This window comes from Rhinopithecus bieti, unplaced genomic scaffold (assembly GCF_001698545.2).
Source record: "Rhinopithecus bieti isolate Rb0 unplaced genomic scaffold, ASM169854v2 scaffold_40377, whole genome shotgun sequence".
Lineage (NCBI taxonomy): Eukaryota > Metazoa > Chordata > Mammalia > Primates > Cercopithecidae > Rhinopithecus > Rhinopithecus bieti.
The window spans coordinates 621,694-633,877 of NW_016817076.1; positions in this window are offsets into that span (position 1 = coordinate 621,694).

Here is a 12,184-nt window from a genome sequence, read left to right on the forward strand (position 1 = left end):
GGTGTTTCACTTGAGGTCAGGAGTTCAAGACCAGCCTGGCCAATATAGTGAAACCCCATCTCTACTAAAAATACAAAAATTAGCCAGCATGCTCGCACCTGTAATCCTAGCTACTTGGGAGGCTGAGGCAGGAGAATCGCTTGAAGCCAGGAGGCGGAGGTTGCAGTGAGCTGACATCACACCACTGCACTCCAGCCTGGGCAACACAGCGAGGCACTGTCTCAAAAAAAAAAAGAAGAAAGAAAAAGAAAAAAAAGAAAGAAAGAAAAAGAAGAAGAAGAAGAAAGAAAAGAAGAAAGAAACTAATACAAATTGTAAATAAAGTTCAAAGATGGATGGGTGGGGGTAAGACTCATAATAACACTGAAGACATATTTTGCTTGCTTAGCAATTTTGCCTAAAAGCAGTACCCTCACCCAGTTATAAATTGGCAGCCACTGTGAAATCTAAACTATCTCTGGTAGAGATCCTTAGGAACAGTTTTGGCTCGTATTTTGTGATAGTATTTTATCCGCATCTAGTTATTAACTAGCACCATACGAAAATTTGGTGGCTGCTTCCCTGAACTGTGCCTTATATGAAATCGACAAACAGGATTTTAAAAGCTTGTATATAGTGCCTAGGTCGTTTCTGAAGAATATTTTTGTAATGCCGCTGAGAACGTGTACTATAGAAAAAGAAACAAAATTCATCACATTATCTTGGAATTATTTCCATACAGTTGGTAAAACTACACATTTCGAAAAGATCAGCTGAGTCTAACAATGTGGTTTGGATGTGTATCCCCGCCCAAATCTCTTGAAGAATTATAGTCCCCATTGTTGGAGGTGGGGCCTGGTGGGAGGCGACTGGATCATGGGGGCAGATTTCCTCCCCTTGGTATTGTGATGCAATAGTGAGTGAGTTCTCACAAGATCTGGTTGGTTTAAAGTGTGTGGCACCACCTCGCTCTCTTTCAGTCCTGTTCCTACCATGTAAGATGCCTGCTCCTGCTTTGCCTTCTGTCATGAGTAAAACTTTTCTGAGGCTTCCCCAGAAGCCGCCATGCTTCCTGTACAGCCTGGGGAACCGTGAGCCAATTAAACCTCTTTTCTTTATAAATTACCTAGTCTCAGGTGTTTCTTTATAAATGACCCAGTCTCAGGTGTTTCGTTATAGTAATGTGAAAACAGACTAGTTAATATTTTAAAATAGTAATAAAACACTAAAATATATAGTTACTCTCACTTTACTTCCAGAATAAATTTCATCCTAATGAATTCTAAGGTACTATATCAAATGAAATAAAAGCTATACCAAGGCTTACTTCAACACCATTGAGATATTTGAATTAGGGGTATCCTCTCAGAGATTATGCCATTTTAGATGCCATGGGGAAAAGGAATTAGGAAATGTACATTAGGCTATCCAAATGAGAAAACAGAGTTAACACCATTTTTTCTCCTAGGAAAGATTAAAAATAGCACGATCTTGGCGGGGTGCGGTGACTCACTCCTGTAATCCCAGCACTTTGGGAGGCCCAGGCGGGCATATCACTTGAGGTCAGGAAATCGAGACCAGCCTAGCCAATACTGTGAAACCCCTGTCTCCACTAAATATGGGAATTAGCCAGGCACGGTAGCGGGCCCTGTAATTCCAGCTACTAGGGAGGTTGAGGCAGGAGAATCGCTTGAACCCCGGGGTGGAGACTGCAGTGAGCGGAGATCACCTCACTGCACTCCAGCCTGTGCGACAGAGCAAGACTCCATCTCAAAAAAAAAAAAAAAAAGCACCATCTCAACTATTTAGCTATTTTCAACATCAAACAAAATAATCTAAAGGTAAGAATATTATTTTTCATCCTTACTGGTAAATAAATATTCATACAGAAGAATGCAATCCAGCATTTGCCATAAATCCTCCATAAATTCTATTTTAATTTAAATTTTAAAATACTTAACACACACCAAAAATATACTAACCCACCATTTATTTTATGAATGAGAATATTACCCATAGCATTAAAACTGTGTTACCTCTTTGATCACATCCCTGCCTCCCTCAATGACAACTATCCTGAATAGTACCATTCCCTTGCTTACAAAAAAAAGTTTTTTCCACATATATATGGATCATTAAGCCATGTCATCTTTAGTTTTCCCTTTTTTAAAAGCATTATAGAAATATACTGTTTTGATTTATTTACTCAACATTATTTCTAAGATCCATCTATATTATTATGTGAAGCTGTTATATTCATTCTTGCTGTGTGACAATGTAGTTTCTTAATCCATTCTCCCGTCAAATGACAATGGACTTATTTTCAGTTTTTTTGCTATCACAATGTTACTACAAGTATTTTTTGTTCATGTATGCTGATGTACTTAAGAGTTTATCTAAAACCTATACCTACACAAAATAGCTAGGTATAGACCACACGTACAATTTGAATTTAAAAGTTTTTTTCCACAAGGAATGTACCACTTTACACTCCCACTAGCTATATATAAATGTTCCTGTTCCTCCATATACATATCAAGATTTTTGATTGCCAGACTTAATTTAACCAAACTAATGAGTGTAAAATAATATCTCATTATGATAAATCATCTATTACTAGTGAGGTTTAGAATCTTTTTCATTAATTTACTTGCCAATCATAATTCCACTAAAATGCTCACTATTTTTTCAAATTGCTTATTTATTCTTATGGAATTATAAAATTCTTTACAAATTCTGGATAACAACATTATGCCAATTTTATGTCTTGTGAATATCTTCTCCCAATATATGATTTTTTAAAATTTTCTTTACATGCTCTTGATTATGATGAAATCAAATTTATTGATCTTTTACTCTTTATATGGTTAAAAATTTTTAGTTACATTTAGGAAATTATCTCTTACACCAAAATCATGAAGAGATTGTGTTCTATTTTGTAAGTCTTAAATTTATGCCTTTCACATTTATGTCTTTTGTGCACCTGTAATTGATTTTTATATATGGTGTAAAGTAGAAATTCAATTTCATTTTTTTCTATATGGTGAATCAGTTTATTTCAGGACCATTAATTAAACAGACCACTTTTCTGTTAATGATCTGCAGTGCCATGTTAGTACTATATCAAGCCTCAAACTGTTTCTGGATTCTCTAGTCCATCAGTCAATTTGTCTATCTCTGTGCCACATTACCTTAATGCAATTAGACATTTCTGTACAGCTAAGACAACATTTTCACCAATATAACAGAAACTCCTTAGTATCATCTAATAGCCAGTTCATTAAAATCCTGCCCCCCTCTGCAATTTCTATCAAAATATCTTACAGCTGGTGTTCCAAAACTGCATCCAAAATAGAACCACCCATTGCATTTGGTTTTTCAGCCATTAAGTCTCTTTTAAATCCTTCACTTTTTCATGACACCAACTGGTTGAAGCTATAGGGGCATTTGTCCCATAAAATCTCACCTTTCCAGATTTATCTAATTGCTTCCTTGTGGTTTAGTTAGTTCAGTAACTATCCCTTGAATTTCCTGAAAAAAATCAACTAGAAGTTAGATTTAAAGATTTGCCTGGATTCAAATTAAATTTTTTTTGGCTAAAATACATCATAAGTGAGGTTACATGGTTCATACTGCATCATGGCTGGAAATACATAATATTGTTTCCTACCATTAATCACTGTGCTAGTGGTGACAGCACAACACCTCCATTATACAGTTTCTTTCTTTTTCAGTGAGGAATCTGCATGTTATTACTTTAGCATCAAATGTCCAGTTTACTTTCAACCATTCACCTATTTGTTTTAACACCAATGAATACTCATGTTCTGCTATAATAATTTTGTTAGGTATTGTGAAATGGTAATTTTCTGGTTCTAGCTTTTTTCCCTACACCTATGCCACTGTTTTGTAAAACCGGAGCTTTCTTCTTTAACTGGGGCATCATTTTGTAACATACAGTTTCCCTTTTCATTTGGTTACCTTGAAATATAGTTCCTATTGGAAAGACAAATAAATGCTTAATTATTTCCCTCAAGTTAATAATTTTCAAATTAATTATTTTGCTTAATAATAACCTCCCATAGAGATAAATTGGTTTTATGGCATTATCATTTTATCATTAAGGATGTATGGATTTTTTGCAGATTCAAAATGCCTCAATAATTATTAAATAATAATTTTTACAAGAGTGTTCATAGCAGCTTTATTTGTAATAGTCAAGAAATGAAAACAGTCTAAATGTCATTAAGAGGTGAATAAACAAACAAACTGTGGTATATCCACACGATGGAATATTACTCAAAAAGAACAAACTATTGCTGCGCACAACAAACATGGATTAATCTGAAAATAACTAGCTGAATGAAGTAAGCCAGACAAAACGGAATACTTATAATTTGATTCCCTTTTTTATAAATTCTATAAAGTGCAAGTTATCTATAGTAATATGAAGCTATTCAGCAGTTTCCAAGGGATGAGAATAGAGCAGGGAGGAAAGACAATGAACGATTGCCCAGGGACTGAATAACCATCTTTTAGATGCTCAAATCATCACAACTTTGGCCAATACAGTCCTTCCAACCTGGCTCCTGTGTCCTTTTTTAAAAAAGTAAATTAATAGACTTCACTTTTAGTGCAGTTTTAGTTTTATAGAAAAAGTGAACAGAAAGTACAGGGAGCTCCCATACACTACCTCCTCGACTCCTTCCCCTGTCCTACAGCCCCCTGTTATAAACATTTTTGTTTCTTTGTTTAGGAACAGGGTCTTACTCTGTCACCTAGCCTAGAGTGCAGTGGTGCAATCATAGCTCAGTGCAGCCTCAAACTCCTAGGTTCAAAGGATCTTACCATATAATCTTCCAGAGTAACTACAACTACATGTGTGCCACAAGACCCAGCTAATTTTTTTGTTTTTTTGTAGAGATGATCTTGCCATGTTGCCCAGGTCAGTCTTGAACTCCTGGCCTCAAGCAGTCCTCCCACCCTAGCCTCTCAAAGTGCTGGGATTACAGGTATGAGCCACTACACCCGGCCTGTTAACATATTGCATTAGTGTAGTGTATTTGTTATAATTGATGAATAAATATTGATACATTAGTATTAACTGGAGTCCATGGTTTATACTTGGGTTCATTCTGTCTTGGGGCCTAATATGACTTATTCTGCAGAATGTTCTGTATACACTTCAGAAGAATGTGTATTCTGTTGGCATACATCTTTTAGGTCCATTTAAGTCCAGTGTTTCCTTATTAATCTTCTATCTGGATAATCTATCATTGAAAGTGAGGTATTAAAGTCCCTTAAAATTATTGTACTTCAATCTGTCTCTTCAGATCTCTTAATTTCAGTGCTCCAAAGTTGGGTGCATATATATTTACAATTTTATATCCTTTTAATAAATTGACCCATTTATCATTATATAATGTTTTTTTAAATCATTTTTGACTTAAAGTATGTTTTGTCTAATGTAAGTATAGTCTCTTTTGTTTCCATTTGCATGGAATATCTTCTTCTACCCCTTCACTTTCTCTCTGTCCTTACTAGTAAAGTGGGTCTCTTGTAGGCTGCATATAGATGGATCTTGTTTTCTCTCCATTCAGGCATTCTTTTTATTAAAGAGTTTAATCCATTTAGATTCAAGGCAATTAGTGATAGAAAACACTTATTACTGCCATTTTAAATCATTTTCCGGTTGTTTTATAGATACTTTGTTTCTTTCTTCCTCTCTTGCTACCTTCCTTTATGGTTTGATGGTTTTCTGTAGTGATGTACTTTGAATCCTTCTATTTTTGTCCTGCACATCTACTGTAGATTTTTGATTTGTGGTTACCATAAGGCTTAAATAGAATACAATAGTCTACTTCAAGCTAATAATAACTTAACTTTGATGGTATACAATAACTGGACACTTTTATTCCCCCTTCCACATTTTATGTTTTTGATATCAGAATTTATATCATTCCATAATATGGTTTTCTTGGAAATTAATTTTAACTATAATCATTATTAATAGTTTTGTCTTTTAACCCTCATACTAAGGATAAAATTGCTTTAAACACCCACCACCATTACATTTCCTGGAGTATTCTGAATATGTCCGTGTATTGCCATTGCATTATGTGCTTTTGTAAGTTTTACATTATTAATAATGTGGTCTCTTGTTTAAGCTTAAAGAACTTCCTTTAGCAGTTTCTATAAGGCAGGCCTGGTGGTGATAAGCTCCCTTCATTTTTTTCATCTGAGCAAGTTTTTATTTCCTCCTCACTTCAGAAAGACAGCTGTACTGAGTAAAAGATTCTCAGTTAGCAGGAGGTTTTTTTCTTTCTCCTTCAGCACTTTGACTATATAACCCCACTGTCTCCTGGCTTCCAGAGTTTCTGCTGAGAAATTCATCAATGACTGTATTGGGTCTCCTTTGTATGTGATCTGTTTCTTATCCCTGGAGGCTCTTAGAATATTTTGTTTTTGATGTTTGATAGTTTGATTATTATGTCTCTTAGTGAATTCCCTTTGAGTTAAGTTTCATTGAGATCTTTCTGCTTTCCATAACTGGATGCTAGTATCTTTTTGCAGATTAGTGACATTTTCAGCCTTTTTATTTTATAATTTCAACTTTTATTTTAGATTCAAAGGTACATGTGCAGGTTTGTTACATAGGTAGATTGTGTGACTCTGAGGTTTGGGGTATGAATGATCCTGTCACCCAGGTAGTGAGCATAGTACCCAATAGGTAGTTTTCTCAGCCTTGTCCCACTTCCATCCTCCCTGCTCTAGTAGTCCCCAGTGTTTATTTTTCACATCTTTATGTCCATGTGTACCCAATGTTTACCTCCCACTAGTAAGAACATGTAGTATTGGGTTTTCTGTTCCTGTGCTAATTCACTTAGCATAATGGCCTCCAGTTGCATCTGTGTTGCTGCAAAGAACGTGAGTTCACTCTTTTTATGGCGATGTAGTATTCCATGTTGTATATGCACCACATTTTTCTTTAATTTGTACCTAGACATGAAAAAAGAATGAAATTATGTTATTTGATGGATACCTAAGTTGATTTCATGTTTATGCTATTGTGAATAATTCTGCCATTGTTCTTTAAATATGCTTTCTGGTCTTTTTCTCTTCCTTCTCCATTTTAACTTCTATATGATGTTATCCCATAATTGTCATAGGCCTTTTCAATCTTTTCATTTGTTTATTCTTTCTACTCCTCTGATTGGATAATTTCAAATATTCTGTCTTTGAGTTCACTGATTTATTTCTTCAACTTGATCAAGCCTGCTTTTGAAGCTTTCTATTACATTTTTCAGTTTGGTTTATCTCTAGTAGTTATATTTGTTTTATTTTGAATTGTTTCTATGTTTTGTTAAACTGTTATTTTGTTTCCGCATTGTTTTCCAAATTTCATTTAATATTTTATTTATATACAGTAGTTCTCTCTTATCTGCAGTTTCACTTTTCATGGTTTCAGTTACCAATGGTCAACTGTGGTCTAAAAATATTCAATAAAAAATTCCAGAATAAATACTTCATAAGTTTTAAATTATTCACCATTCTGAGTAGCATAATAAAATCTTGTGCTGCATGACTCCATCTTTCCTGGGACCTGAATTATCCCTTTGTCCAATGCAGTATATTGTATATGCTATCTGCTCATTAGTCCCTCAGTAACTATCCCAATTATCAGCTTTACTGTTGCAGTATTGCAGTGCCTGTGTTCAAGTAACTCTCATTTTACTTAATAATGACCCAAAGTGCAAGAGTAGAGATGCCACTATATTGTTATAATTGTTTTATTTCTTTTTGTTGTCTGTGTTAATCTCTTACTGTTCCCAATTTATAAATTAAACTTTACATAGGCATGTATGTACATATAAAAGAACACATAGGATATGTAAGGTGCAGTACTAGCCACAGTTTCACGCATCCACTGAGTATCTTGAAACATATCCTCTGCAGATAAGAGTGGACTACCATATTCTTGTAGTTCACTAAACTTCTTTAAGAGGATTATTCTGAATTCCTTGTCATTTCATAGATCTCTCTTTCATTAGGGTCCACTGATGGGGCTTTGTTAGTTTCTTTCAACTGTATCACGATTTCTTGAGTCTTTGTAATATCTGTGTTTTTCACATTGGTATCTGTGAACTTCAGGAGACAGCCACCTTTTCTGGCTGTCACAGCTAGAACTTCACTGCTTAGTTTAGTCTGATTCTGGATGAGCCAACTGGTAACAATTCTGGGCAGGCAGAGTTTGCTTTGGGTTCTCTAGATGGCTGGGGAGCTGCCTGTGCTCTGACTTTGGATGGGGCTGCTGGCTGGGCTCTGCTATCCATTAAAAGCACTGGCTGAGCAGTGCAATCAGGCTGAGGTGTTGGATGGACACTGCAATCACCTCTGATCAGATTGAGCCACAAGGTGTATTCCCTGGTCAGATGGTACTACTATTTGAGTTAGCAATTGGACAGGGTTACAGGTGAGCCACAGAGATTAAGTGGAGTTGCTGAATGAGTGGATGAGACTAGCTGTTATGATCTGTAGAAATACTTGGTTGAGGTTTGCCTCCCTGCCTACGTGGGGCCTTGGGATGACTTTGAGGTTGAACTGAGCACTGCTTGAACTCAGCAGGGGCAGATCTACCCCTTATTCTTTGTGGTAATTCACTGCAGCAGTTGTCTCCCAACCTGGGCAGAGTCTAAGGTGTGTTTGGGGCTGTGAACTCTACCTCCTTGCTTTGTTTCTACCTGATTTCAGATGGTCTAGCCATGACATCTCCTCCTGTATTCTCTATGAGGTGATACTGAAGTGGGCTTCCTGGGAAATGTCTTGGAATGCTAGGAAGGCTGAATATCCATCTCTTGCTCTCTTTTTCCTCTATCTCTTTCCTCACTCTGCCAACCTGGGAGAGGGAAAGGGCGATGTGGTCAAAGGAAGATCATTTCTCTTATCCTTTCCATGCAGTTTTTATTACATTCTGTTAGCCATGCAGATGACTCAGGCCTTTTTATCTGTGGATAGTTGCTAGTTAAACTTTCTGTGAGGGGTAATAAAGTCTGGGACCTCCTATTCTGCCATCATGCTCCAAATATGTGTATACTTCTAATCTTCTTTCAAAAAGTGTAGCATTATATACTCTATTCTATACCTTGGTTTTATTTTTTCAATTAAGTGCCTTTAGGTTTTCTAATTTTGTTATTACTTTCTAATATCATTGTACTATAATCAGATAATGTTGGCAAACTTTCTATATTTGTATTTTATTAAGGTTTCATTTGTGGCTTATCATATATTAATAATTAACTTTCATTGAAAATAAAGATGTATTTCCTATTTCCATGACAGAAAGCTCCATACATATCTGTAAAACATAACTTTGTTACATTGTTTTTGTTTTCTGTCTTTAATTTTTAACTGCTAGATCAGTCTTGAGACAAGAGAAAGTGTGATAATCACTCCTATTTTTAATGTACTTCTATTTATTTTTTCTTGTATATCCTGTAATCTGTTGTTGGGTTTTTGGGACATAGATGTTCACAACTGTTATATCTTCATTGTGAATTATAATCTTTAACATTATGAGGGTCCATCTCTGTCTTATTTAATAATTTTTTGTTTTGAAATATTTTTCTGTGATATCAAAATTCTGGCTTCTGTTTTCTTTGTTAATGCTAATATTAATTTTTTACTTATTTAAAATTTTTAACGTTAATGCCCAACTTTTAATTTTCCTCCTTTCTTAATCACTTTAAGTGTATCTTATGCATAGCATGGGTGGTTTTTTTCTTTGTAAGATCTGCAATTTTTCTTTTTATAGTTGAGGTAAGCTATTTTACATTTATTGTTGTAATTTGTCTGGACTTAATTTATGTATACTGTATATCTATTCTTAAAAACATGTTTTTTTTTCACATTTTGAGATCCCTGATTTTGATTTGTGTACTACAACTAATGTTTTACAATCACTTTTGTTCATTTTTTCCGCTTTGAACTTCTCTGAAATTAGGATGTATGTATTTATGACTTATTTGATTCAATCCAATATCATATTTTTAAAAACATTGCAAAATTTTCTTTGTTCTTTTATTTTTGCACTTTTCCTGATATTTAGGAAGGTTAGTAATTTTTCTCTAGTTATCTCTAATTAATGCCTTTATAATAAGACGCATCTTTCTTTCTTCAGACTTCTTGTAGTAGACAAAGTGATGGCCCTCCAAAGATGTCTTCATCTCAACTACTGGAAACTGTGACTATGTTACATTACATGACAAAAGGGACTTTTCAGGTGTGAATAATGTTCGAGACCTTGAAATGGAGATACCTTGAATTTTCTTGATAGACCCAATATAACTACATGAATCTTTACAAATAGGATACAGAAGAAGAGTGGGTCAGAGAGATGCTATGTAAGAAGAATTTGATCTGTTGTTCCAACCTTTAAAAATGAAGGATAGGAACCACAGATCAAGCAAAGCAGTAGCCCCTAAAAAGTGGAAACAGCCTTCAGTTTATAGTAAGAAAATGGGAACCTCAATCCTATAATCTTGAAAAACTGAATTCTTCTTATAATCCAAATAAGCAGGAAATGAAATCTCCCCTAGAGTCTCTGTATTAGTCTGTTCTCACGCTGCTAATAAAGACATATTGAGACTCAGTAATTTATAAAGGAAAGAGGTTTAATTGACTCACAGCTCCACATGGCTGGGGAGGCCTCACAATCATGGTAGAAGGCAAAGGAGAAGTGAGACCCATCTTAGATGGCAGCAGGCAAGACAGCTTGTGAGCTTGTGCAGGGGAACTCCCATTTATAAAACCATCAGATTTCATGAGACTTATTCACTTCCACGAAACCATTATGGGGGAAACTACCTCCATGATTCAATTATCTCTACCTGGCCCTACCCTTCACTCATGGAGATTATTACAATTCAAGAAGAGATTTGGGTGGGAACATAGCCAAACCATATCAGCCTCCAAAAAGGAATGTAGCCTGACAACATCTTGGTTTCAATCCTTTTGGTATCTGAATTAGATTTCCGACATACAGAAATGTAAAATAAAATTTTGTGTTGCTTTAAGCCACTAAATTTGTGGTGATTTGTCACGGTAGGAATAGAAAACTAATACACTTCATTTCTTGTGTGGCAATCCCTTCTCTGAGTTCTTTGCTTCTGTTTCATGATATACTTTCAAAGCTGGTACTTCACTTATGCTGGGGAGATGTCAGCAGGGGTAAGTGGGAAACCAAACTTCCACCCTCACGTATCAGCAATAAGATAGTGTGAGGCAGTTTTCTTCTTTTGCCAGGATTGTGTCAGCAGAACTCAGTGAGGAGCTGAATATCTACTTGCCCCTGGACCTATGCACTACATCTAAACATGAAGACTGTCTGTAAAATAGGATGCTGAGTCTTACAAAATAATGCCCAAAATCATCCAGGATACAATAAAACAACAATCCATCATACCATAAACGAGGGAAATCTTAGCTTAAATGAGAAAAGATCATCAAAACAAATGCAGATGTTAGAATTACCTGACAAGGATTTTAAAGTAGCCATCATAAAAACGCTTCAACAACTAATTGCAGACATGCTTGAAACAAATAATAAAAAAAAACAGAAAGCCTCAGAATAAAAATAGAAGATATAAGAAAAAAACCAAATGCAAATTTTAGAAATAAAAAATACAATAACTAAAAATATAATAACTAAAAGTCTCATTGAGTGGGCTCAATAGCAGAATAAATATGACAGAGGAAAGAATTAGTCAGCTTTAAGATAGAACAAAAAAACTGGCTAGCTACAGTGGCTCATGCCTGTAATCCCAACACTTTGGGAGGCCAAGGCGGGAGGATCACTTAAAGCCATGAGTTTGAGACCAGCCTGGGCAACAAAACAAGACCCTGTCTCTACAAAAAAAAATTAAAAAATTATCTGGGCACAGTGGCATGCACCTGTAATCCCAGCTCCTTGGGAAGCTGAGGTGGGAGGATTGCTTGAGCCCAGGAGTTGAAAGCTGCAGTGAGCTATGATCATGCCACTGCACTCCAGCTTGGGCAACAGAGACTCCCATCTCAAAAAAATAAATAAATAAATAAATAAATAAAAAGAACAAAAACAACCTGTCCAATCTGAACAATGAAAAAATTAGGAAAAATTGAACAGACTTTAAAGGACTTGCAGGAAAATAATAAAAGATCTATTATTCAT